Here is a 12,456-nt window from a genome sequence, read left to right on the forward strand (position 1 = left end):
TACTCATGATTTGGAGTTAGCAATAGTGATTTTTGCTTTAAAAATTTGGAGACACTATTTGTATGGGGTAAGATGTAATATTTATACTGATCATAAGAGCCTCAAATATTTCTTCACTCAGAAAGAGCTAAATATGAGACAAAGGCGATGGCTCGAGTTAGTAAAAGACTATGACTGTGATATTAAATACTATCCAGGCAAGGCTAATGTGGTTACAGATGCCCTTAGTAGAAATATGATGATATCACAATTGATGGTCTAGAGAGAAATTTAGAGAGATATAGACCAAAAGCAAATTGAGCTTGTCATTGAGACCCTCGCCAGATTAGAGATTCAGCCCACTCTCATAGATGAGATTCGAGAAGCTCAGACACAAGATGAATGGTCTCAACAGAAAATTCAAAAGGTTCAAGATGGTCTTAAGACAGATTTTCAAGTATCGAATGGAATTCTCAAATTTAGAGATCGAGTATATGTTCCCCAGATAACTAAATTGAGACATAAAATTCTTATAGAGGCTCATAGTTCTCTTTACACTGTCTACCCTAGGGGTGTAAAAATGTATCAGGATTTAAAAAGACATTTTTGGTGGTCAGACATGAAAAAGGATATAGGTGAGTTTGTTACCAGATGTCTCACCTGTCAGCAAATTAAGGATGACCATCAGAGACCTTCAGGGTTACTTCAGCCTCTGCCTATTCCAGAATGGAAATAGGAGCATATCTTCATAGACTTCATCAGAAGACTCCCAAGAGTTCATAATGGATATAATGTTATCTGGGTGATTGTGGATACATTGACCAAGTTAGCTCATTTTTTGCCCATCAAAGATACTACTACCATCGATCATCTAGGGAGATTATTAGATTACATGGGGTACCCAAGACCATAGTATCTGATCATGATACAAGATTTGTATCAACCTTTTAGAAGAGTCTCCAAAGATCTTTGGATACTAATTTGGCATTTAGTACAGCCTATCATCCTCAGACAGATGGACAGACGGAGAGAGTTAATCTTAGAGGACATGTTGAGAGCTTGTTGCCTAGATTATAAAGCTACATGGGTAGAAATGTTACCCTTGGTGGAGTTTGCTTATAATAATAGCTACTAGGTGACTATTTAGATGACACCTTATGAGGCCTTATATGGTAGGAGGTGTCGTTCTCCTCTTCACTAGGATGAGATAGGAGAGAAAGATGTGTTATCCAGATCCCTTAGGCTCGAGTTGACCCAGAAAATGATTGAAGATGTCCAGCTAATCAGGCAGAGAATAAAACAGGCCTAGGATCGATAGAAAAGCTATGCGGATCATCGATGCCTAGACTTGGAATTTAATGTAGGTGAATTTGTATTTGTAAAGGTTGTTCCATTCAAGCATTTGATGAGATTCGGAAAGAAGGGAAAGCTAGCTCCCAGATTTATTGGTCCATATGAGATAATTGAGAGAGTTGGTAAAGTGGCTTACAGATTAGCCTTACCAGCGAGTATGGACCAAATTCATGTTGTATTTCATGTCTCATCGTTAAGGAAATGCCTTGGTGATCATTCCCAGGTTGTGAATACAGATGATATTAAGTTATTAGAAAACCTTAGTTATGAAGAAAGACCAATTCAGATGCTTGATAGGAAAATTAAGCAACTAAGGAATCGATAGATTCCTCTAGTAAAGGTTTATGGAGAAACCAAAAGGTAGAGAAGGTCACCTGGGAAATGGAGCAGACCATGAAAGAGAAGTATCCAAAGTTATTTTTGTGAATTTCGAAGACGAAATTCTTGTGAGGGAGGAAGAGTTGTAATACCCTCAGGTGCGTTTTAGAGGCATTTATGTCTTTTAGCCTTGCTTTGAGATATTTCCAGTTTTAAATATATATGTTCAAATATATATGTGTTTATATATATATATATACACACAAAGCAATTACAAAAAGAAAAAAAAATAAAACACAAAGATATATATGTAGATATATATATATATATATATATATATATATATATATATATATATATATATATATATATATATATATATATATATATTATCTAAAGAAAGAAAAAGTCAAAAAAGGTAACACTTACCTTTGTTTATCACCTTCTCCATCCATTCCAAAGAAAGGCAGCCTTCTTCATGCTTTTTCTTTGTTTTTTGAAGAAAAATGAAGGATTTGAAGGAGTTTTGGAAGACAAGTAAGGAAAGAAAATAAAAGGAAGCACTTTAGAAGCCTTGGTAACCAAATGATCTCTTTCTTTCCCCTTTTCCTATGTTTATATATATTGAATGCATGTTATATGAATATGTTAGTATATTTTGGTGTTGATTTAAGGTGATTTTGGTGATAAAGGAAACAAGACAAGGAAAATGAAGCTAACTTGCAAAGATTGGCTTGAAATAAGGTAAGGGGTATCATCCTTGATATGTTGCATGTTTTAGGCTTTTGGTTTCTTGGATCTATGTTATAAATGATGGTTTTGAATTTGAGAAATGTTGTTTTGCCATTTGGGATGTCTATGTGTGTGATTTTGTTCATGGTAGAAAGTTACATAATATTTACAGTTTTTGCCACTGATTTTATCTCACGTTTTGACTGTCTTATCTAAGGATTTATGAGTGCTATTATATCTTGTTGAAAAGCTCTTTGAATCCTCTTTATAATGATATATAGATTGTATGAATTAGAGAGCAACTGGGCTATTAAATATTGTATAAACCAAAAGGACTATTTTACCAAATAAACAGAGGAGGCAGTTTTTGCCACTGAATTCATCTCACGTTTTGACTATCTTATCTAAGGATTTATGAGTGCTATTATATCTTGTTGGAAGGATATTTGAATTCTCTTTTCAGTGATATATAGTCTGTATGAATTGGGGATCATTTGGACTGTTAAATATTGTATGAACCACAAGGACTGTTTTACCAAATAAACAGAGGAGGCAATTTTTGCCACTGATTTCATCTCATGTTTTGACTATCTTATCTAATGAATTATAAGTGTTATTATAGGTTGTTGGAAAGCTATTTGAATACTCTTTTCAATGATATATATCTTGTATGAATTAGAAATCGTTTGAATTGTGAAATGGTATGAAAAAGAGGGTTGCCCTGTCAAATGAACAGGGTTGTGAACAATATTTCACAGTTTTGGAAAGGAAAAGAAAGAAAAGAAAGGAAAGGAAAGGAAAGAAAGGAGAGAAAAAAGAAAAGAAGAAGAAAAGAAAGAAAAGGAATTTGGGGCTCAAGATTTAGGGGTCATTCCAAGAGTAATGTCTGGTGAGTTATGAATAAATTTAGATGGAAGCAAAATTAGTAAGATATTCGACTCGCGTGCATGTTATAAACTATGAGGGGGTACTTTACACTACACTGCCTACAGTAGGGCACGTCCGCAGTAGGACACGTCCGCAGTAGGACACATCTGCAGTAGGACACGTTCGTAGTAGGACATAGACCCCCAGTAGGGTCTGCTCGTAGTAGAGCATACTCGTAGTAGAGCTCAATTCAGATTCAAAAATGGTGTAGTGAAAGAGAGCTCGAGCTTAGAAAAGTGTCAAATCCTTATAGTCAACTTCCAGAAAGTATCAAATAAATACCAAATGGGATAAAGTATGACCCAAATAGTAAAACATGAACTAGATTATCCCCTCGATTTCTTATAGGGGTTATGAGTGAGGTTGAGTCCCGAGAGTGAGGTTGAGTCCTGAGAGTGAGTTAGAACAGGAAAAGAAATAGTTTACTCAATTCTTTCCCCTTATTGAGTGTTCTTATCACTCACTTCCTTTTCTTTCATGATTGCATGTACAGGTGATCGAGATAGCTGCGAGGTAAGGTCAGGTTAGCGTAGATAGATCCGGCTGGAGCAGGTTATCTCTGGTTTATATTACATGCATACAATGACATGTTCTTGTCGACTTTTAACTTTTTAAGATTATGGCATAGTTATATATGATTACTCCCTATTTTCAGATGTTTTCAGATAAGTTTTCATACGAGTATATACATCTTTTGTTCGCTTCCAGATTTTCAGTTTTCTTGGAATACTTTCTAAACACTTTTAATGATGTGTTTATTTTAAAGTATTTTAATAAGAAAAAAAATAAACGCTCTGGATATTAATTCGTAACATTTCTCCTTCGGTGGGTAGTACTTCTAGGGAGGGATGTTATAGGATCCAATGGTCTAGTGAGTAGTTACATGAGGAGAAGGGCATTTATGTCATTCGAGTTTTACCAAACATAAGTTCAACATTTATATTATTATCATTATTACTTTCAGACACATTGGTTTACTCACAATTTATATGGTCATTTTATGATAGAGATTTCATGAACGTTTTTTCATGAATTTGATTAATAACGCAATTACTTTTATTACATCACCTTTTTGCACGTTTTATAATTATGATCATATATTAAAGTTTTTACATAGTTCAACCATGCAAATCTCTTCTGGTTTATTCTTATAAGAGGTATGTACCTAAAGAAGGGTGTTCCAAATGTATGATGCCATTTTCTTTAGGCAAAACCTTCAATGATGAAATTTTATGTGATATAGTAGAGATTGATGCATGTCATGTACTCTTGGACGTTTATGGCAGTATGATATGGATGCTACATATAAGGATCGAGACAATACTTACTCTTTCATATGGGGGAAAAAAACGAATCATCATCATAACAAGGTTGAAGGAAACACTCCAAAATAAGAAGAGAGTGTTTTGATTTACATACAATTGAAAGAGGATGAATTCAAACCTTGAGTTGACAAAGAAGTTGAAAAATTAGAGAAAACTTCATGTCAAAAACATATTCTCATCAATGTAGAAAATTATAAGTTGTTGATCAAGTTGAAGAAATTGAGGCAAAGAAAGAAGAGCAACCTGGGAATGATAGAAAAATCAAAGAGATAAGTGAAAGACCATTTGTTCAAGAAAATATTCATTCCCTTCACCAGAATTTTGAAATAAAAAACATTATTGATAAAGATTGTCTCATTGTTAATCAAGGTAACTTCATAATAATCCTAAAAATAGTTATGTGGTTGCCAATGAACTTAAGAGGAATATTATGGAATGGTTATATCTTTGGAAACGAAATTTTCATCCACTAATAAAGGTAAGATTCAATCCTTGGTATGATCCTTATCTATATTTAGATGGTTCATTACATGATGATGACTCAAAGGTGAGCTTAGAAGTTTAGTGATTGGAAACTTAATTGGCTATAACAAAGCAAGATGATGACAATGACGAGGATGACAAAGTGCAATGGCAAAGGAATAAAATTGAGAAAATAAAAGAAATGGATGAAAAACTTACCTTGTAAGGTTTGAAAAGCGAATATGGTAGGTTTACAGTCGGTTTTGTGGTTGGAAAGTTTACGAAAATCAAGTTGAACTTTTGCCCATTTGTATTAAACTGACCATATTGGTTAAGTCATTAGTCTTTGGCTAATTTTGTATACCTTTAAAAATATAGCTATTTTATTAATAACCCTAATTTTCAAGAAAGTATTTAAATTTTTTAATATTTTTTATATTTAAAGATTTTTTTAATACTTTCTGAACCTAATCTATAATCTATTTTATCTATTTTACTGGTAGTATATTAGAATAATATTATATGTACAAATAAATTATACAAATGTATTCGTAGAAATTTAGGTGGTGTCATGGTGGTACATGATTGGGTTATTTTAAAATAAGATAAAAAGTAAACAATTTGTAACATCCATAGGTATGTTTTAAGGGCAAAATAGTCTTTGTGCATGAGTATGAATGATGTGTAAAAGGTTTAATGTGAATTTAATAGTCAAAATATGAATTTTGAGGGGCACACAGTCATGTCTATGAAGGCCATGCTTGTGTATTATTGTCAAGTCAACTAGATAAGGTGATTTTTGTGTAAATTTTAAATTAAGTGATGCATGACCATGTATTCTAGATAAACGTCGTGTATGATGTTACGCGGTTTTAGTTTTAAAAGCCATAATGACTGTGTTTGGATAGGGATTGTTTCAGCGATCGCAATCCCTATCCAAACTTATATTCACCTAAAAGAGAGAGAAAGAATTCAAGTTTGACTATCCAACACCCTTGTAGCAGCTCCAACGTCTATTTTTCGGTAACGTGGTGAGAGAAAAAGTAGAGAGAAAGAAGGTCATCAATCATCTTGAGTATTAGAGAAGAAACTCCAAGTAAGTAAGACCTGCGATTTTGATTTCTTTTGTTGAGATTTTTTATGCTTCCATATGTTCATATGATTATGTTAATATTGAGTTCGGTGACAGGTGTAGTAGAAGAATAATGATCAGTGACATAAAGGCGAGGAAAATGTTAAGCAAGGGTTGTATAGGTTTTATTGCTCGCATGGTTGGTAAGGTGGAGTCGAGTTTGAGCATTAATGAGATGCTCGTTGTCATGAGTTTCTAGATATCTTCCTGAAAGAGTTATCGAGATTAGCTCCTAAATGAGAGATAAAGTTTAATATAGAGTTGGTATTAGACACAACACCTATTTTAAAGGTACCTTACAGAATGGTTCTAGCTAAGCTACAAGAATTAAAGAAATAGCTTCAGAAGTTACTTAAAAATAGGTTCATTAGATCGAGTCATTCTCTCTAAAGAGTACCTATCTTGTTTATTGAAAAGAAAACCATAAGAATGTACATCGAACCGAGAGTTGAATAAAGTGACAATAAAGAATAAGTACCTACTACCTAAAATAAACTACTTGTTTGATCAGTTGAGATGATTTGTTATGCTCTCAAAGATAGATTTGAGATCATGTCACCATCAGTAAGGTTGGCTAAGCAGGGTATATGAAAGACCACTTTTAAGATGAGGTATGACCACTTTAAGTTTGTTATGATATCATTCGGATTGATAAACACCCTTGTAGTGTTCATGGATATGATGAATAATGTGTTTCATGAATACTTGGATAAATTTATAGTTGGGTTTATTGATGATAGTCTAGTATATTCCAGAAGTAATAAAGACCATGAACAACACCTGAGGTTTACTTTACAAAGGGTAAGGGGAAAACAATTGTATGCAAAGTTCTCAGAGCATGAGTTTTGGCTTGATAGAGTGAATTTCTTAAGGCATGTGATTTTTGCAAAGGGTATACCAATTAATCCAAACAAGATTAAGGTAGTGTTAGACTAGCAAAAGATTGTAAAAAAGGTTTAGAGTTTTTTATATTTGGCTGGGTACTATAGAAGATTTGTGAAGCGGTTTAATAAGCTAGCAAAACCTCTCACTGCTCTTACAAAAAAGGAAACTTAGTTTCAATGGTTAGATGCCTACGATGAGAGTTTCCAAGAATTGAAAAAGAGATTGACTTCTGCTTTAGTATTAGCACTACCAAAGGATGTGGCTGAGTATGATTTATACACAGGCACATCTCATAGTGGATTGGGAGCAGTTTTGATACAATAAGGTAAGGTGATAGCATATGCCTTGAGACAGTTGAAGGATTTCGAGACTAAATGCCTCTTTTATGATTTGAAGTTGGCAGTTGTAGTGTTTGCTCTTAAGATTTAAAGGTACTACTTATATGGGATCAAATGTAATATTTATACTGATTATAAGAGTCTTAGGTATTTCTTCACATAGAAAAAACTGAATATGAGACATATGAGATGGTTTGAGTTAGCGAAAGACTATAATTATAATATCAAGTATCATCTGAGCATGACAAATGTAGTAACAAATTTCCTTAGTAGGAAAGTGTTCATATCATAGTTGACAGTTCAAATAAGGATTCAAATGGACTTGATTGAGAGTAGATTGAGTTTATAACTAGGGCTTTAGCTAAATTGGAGATCAAGTCCATATTGGTGGAGGAGGTCAAGTCAACACAGTTAGAGGATGATTGGTGTAAATAGAGGGTTTATAAAGGATATAATGGCCTCGAGACAAATTTTTAGGTTGAGGATGGTATTCTCAAGTTTCAAGGCAGAATGTGAATTTCACCAATAAACGTGTTAAGGTAGAAAATTCTTTTATAGGCTCATAATTCTTTTTACACTACCACTCTATAATTAGAGTATAAGAGGTTTCTGATGATATTGGATATATAGAAGGATGATGGAAATAGAGTGATGAGTGTTTATAGTAGAAACAATAAACTACTGGCACTTTCATGTGATTTTGTTATGAACATCTTTTCATGTGAATTATGGATTGATGTATGTGATTTAGTGATGACGCATTATGCTTAAAATTGTGTTTGAACTGTGACAAACTACTAAGGTGAAAAGAGGATTTCATAAAGACCAAATAAGGTTGTGAAATTGGGCATTTTATGCATGTTGGACTTAACACATGACCATATGTATAGAACACACGTCCGTGTGCATAAAGCTTAAAATTCAACCTACGCTTTTCCAGTGTGCCAACCATTGTCAGACATTCTTAATCGTTCAACAGCCAACTAAGGTATAAAGGTTACCTATTATGGTTTTAGCACGACCATGTGTAGGGTGGAATGACTAAAATACCCCTAAAAAGTAGTACGGTTAAGATAAGTTTGAAAATGAAAAGTGCATTAAATATCAGGAAGGCACATACTTGTGTTAGTAAGACACACCCCTGTGTAGGGTTTTAGGGTGTCGTTAACTAGTAGTATAGTGGAATTAAAAGTTTAAATATTATCAAAGATCTTGAAACCTATCTAAGATACCTATTTTAATGCATCAATTCATGAACATAATAAACACAGGTGTTCGGAAATCATACTTGCATTGTTGGCTCCTCTAAGACTTTACATGATTATGTAAAGATAGCTATAAAACCCTTTTGAAGCGATGTCTTGGTATCCACACGGAGCAAGATGGTAAGCAATCCTAAAAAAAGGCTACTAAGGTTTTTATCAATTGGATCTTGGAAATTAGATCATGACAATAGAAACTTATGTCAACAAGATTTTATGCATGGAGATGTATGTTTAGGATGTACAAGTTTAGGATTGTTGTGTAAAATTTTACTCAAACTAAACACCTTTAGTTATAAGGTGTGCATGAATCCAAAGTTAGTTAGGATTCTAACTACTTAGGTGATAAGGTGTCTAAGAGTTTTTATTAAATTAAGACTCTTAATTTATTGAAAATTTTAATGCATAAGAATCTTAATTAAATTAGGATTTCAACTCAAGCTAAACTTTTTATTGAACAAGGACTTTGAATTTATTGAAAGTTTTAATGCATAGGAATTCTAATTAAATTAGAATTCCAACTCAACACTTTCTATCAAACAAGAACTTTGAATTTATTAAAAGTTTTAATGCATAGGAATCCTAATTAAATTAGGATTTTAACGAAACATAAACTTTCTATTAAACAAAGACTTTGAAGAATCTTTGTTTTACTAAAACACCTTACCCATGAGTTACTATGCTAATTGACTCATATCCCTCATTTGGCCTTGCTTGGTTGGACTCTTAAGTAGGTTCAGCTGAAACCATGTAATTCATTTGCACAATGCCACGTTCTCTCTTTTTATTATCTCAGGATTATCGTCACATGATCCTTGCCTTTGGTTTGTATCAACCCCTAATGCATGTGACCTATAAGTGCTTTATCGAATCGATAGTGTTTGAATTCAGGTCAAATTTAGACATAGACTAAGATTAGTCTCTATCAAAGTGTCATAGCTACTCGAATAATGAAGTGTCAACGATATCTCTCGAGGCTAAGACATAAAAGTGTGTTTATCCCAATAGTTCCTCGATATGAGCTAATACACATTAATGACTTACACAGATTAGGCTACAATCTCATTCCACTTTAACCATAGATTCAAGTAGTCATGAATGTCTTTCAGTACTTGCATATAAGATATCTTATCCTATGCTCAAGAGTGACGAATACATTATTGATCAACCATAGCCTCTATATATCTCATGATATGATCGTTTACTATCTTTATGATACCTCTTATTACAATGATATGTTGGATAATGTCAAACCATACAGATCCTTACACAAGACAATCTAGCAATCTTAAGTAAAAAATCACATGCACCCTGTAGTGTTTAAAAGATTTATTCCATAAACACTAGAGTAACCATCCATATAAGTATCATTTAGTGAGGTTAATCTAATAAACACGTCTACAACATACACCCATATGTTACACCAAGCCATCAACAAACAGTTTCAACACGTGAAAATTGTCATCGTCCTTCAATAAGGTCACTCAACAATATGATAATCACATCACTATTATATTTACCCTTGGTTATTGTAATGTCAAAATTATGGAAATTTTTAGAATGACTATTTAATATGTACATTGGGTTCCCATGAGCAATCCTCTAATCTCTTCGTCATAATTATACCATTTTAAAGGCATGTTATTCGCACAGCTATATAATAGATAAGTATATTAATTGAATAACAATAAATTTTTTAATTAATTAATGAGATAAATTACAATTATAAATGTCAAATCAATTGGCTATAGGACATCTACCATAACAATCTCCCACTTGCGTTATAAGCAATCAGTTATGTATCTAATGCCTAATCCTGTTATGTGTCTGTCATGCTTCTATTGTAATAGAAGCTTTGTTAATGGGTCAGTCAAATTTTCATCTGTATCAATCTTTTTTATCTATATGTCACATCGTTAAATAATATCTCAGATTAAATGATATCATTTAAGTATGTGTTTAGCCCTCTGATGAGACCGTGACTCTTTTGCTTAAACAATTGCTTTATTGTTGTCGAATTAGAGCTCAATGGCTCATCAATGCTTAAAACCATTTAAAGTTTTGTCTACACACTGAAATTAAATTTATACATATTCTTAAATTCAAACTCTACAAAACACATATTAAAATACTATTATAAATTAATTATGCAACAAAACTATTACAATACAAATCAAAACAAAAATAAAACTCTACACATATAGTAAACAATATTACTAAATATATAATCCATGTATCCCAAACAAGGATTGAAAAACTGGACCGGATCGGTCAGCCCAATCGGATAGACCGTGAATCAGTACTGTAGACAAATACTAAAAAAGACCGAACTACTTTAGATTTAAAATCGGATTAGACCGTAGTCAAACCGCTGGTTCACATCTGAACTACGGTCCAATCGATTGAAGCGATTTTCAGTTCAAGGTTTCATATAAAAACTATGAAACCTTTTATTTTTTCTTCTTCCTTTCCTTGTTGTGCATGCAGAAGAAGAGTTGCTACAGGTGATGACTTTCTCTAGCTTCAGCGTTGTTGATTCATCTTTTGCTAACGATGAAGACAACGATGCCGCCGAGAGGTGTTGGTTTCAATCGCAGGCTCACAAGATGACAACGACGGTAGTTGGTTGTTTGTAAGGCTTTAAATCTCATTGCTGCTGTAAAATTTTTGTTTATTGTGAAGTTTGTTTGAAGTTTAAACTCTGAAACATACTGCAGTTTTTTTAAATTTTGGTCAAACTGTGTACAACAATTTTTTTGGATAATTGTGAAGATGATTTTACAGCAATTCCCTCTTATAATTTGGTCAACAAGTCAATATGTAATATTTTAAATTTTACCTTAACAAGCTTTCAATTTTAGTGCTTGTGAATTTTATTTAATGCATGTATTTTATTTGTGTTTTGTTTGGGTGTTCAATAATACATATGTTTATTGAATTGAATTTTTTAATACATATATTTTATTTTGATGCAAAGTTAATGGTTATCACTTATTAAATTTATGTTTAATAACACATATATTTTGTTAATTATAAAAGTATGCATAATATAAAATTTAGTATGTAAAACACATATAATTAGATATAATTTTTTTAAGATATTATATAAAACTAGAATTTCAATCGATCCAGTTGATTCAAACAGTTTGACCAGTCTAATCGAAATCAGTACTCAAAATAACTTTTATTTTGATCCGATTTTAAAAACCTTGATCTCAAATAATGTCACTAAATATTATATGTTAGCATGTAATGTTATTAAACATTAAAAACAAAAGTTACGAAACCGCTAGCCTTTCTAAACACATTGAAGACATCAAATAACATTGCATTGAAAATAGTTAATAATATTATTTGGAAACCAGTCGTGACAAATTGGGAACCTGCAATAAATTAAATATTATTTTAAATTTAGAATGCAGAATTCCTGGGAATGTGCATTCTGAGTCAAAAATAGATGGACTTGACAAAGAAACGTGCAGAAATAGCCGGACTAGAAGATTTGTTCACACTAAAGCAAACCTGTAGGAATAGCCGGACTTGAAGAAGAAACGTCAATCACAGCAGGCTTTAACCTGTGCAACGTCAGCAAACGTCATCTATATGTAATTTGTCCTCGTCATCGTCAACTATCATCAAATGTCATTGATAGTCGTTGTCAAATGTCAGGAGACTTTTAACACTTCTGGTTTCATCATCATTAGAATACATCTATGACATATTTGAGATGTGTGTACATGCAA

This window comes from Mangifera indica, chromosome 16 (genome assembly GCF_011075055.1).
Source record: "Mangifera indica cultivar Alphonso chromosome 16, CATAS_Mindica_2.1, whole genome shotgun sequence".
Lineage (NCBI taxonomy): Eukaryota > Viridiplantae > Streptophyta > Magnoliopsida > Sapindales > Anacardiaceae > Mangifera > Mangifera indica.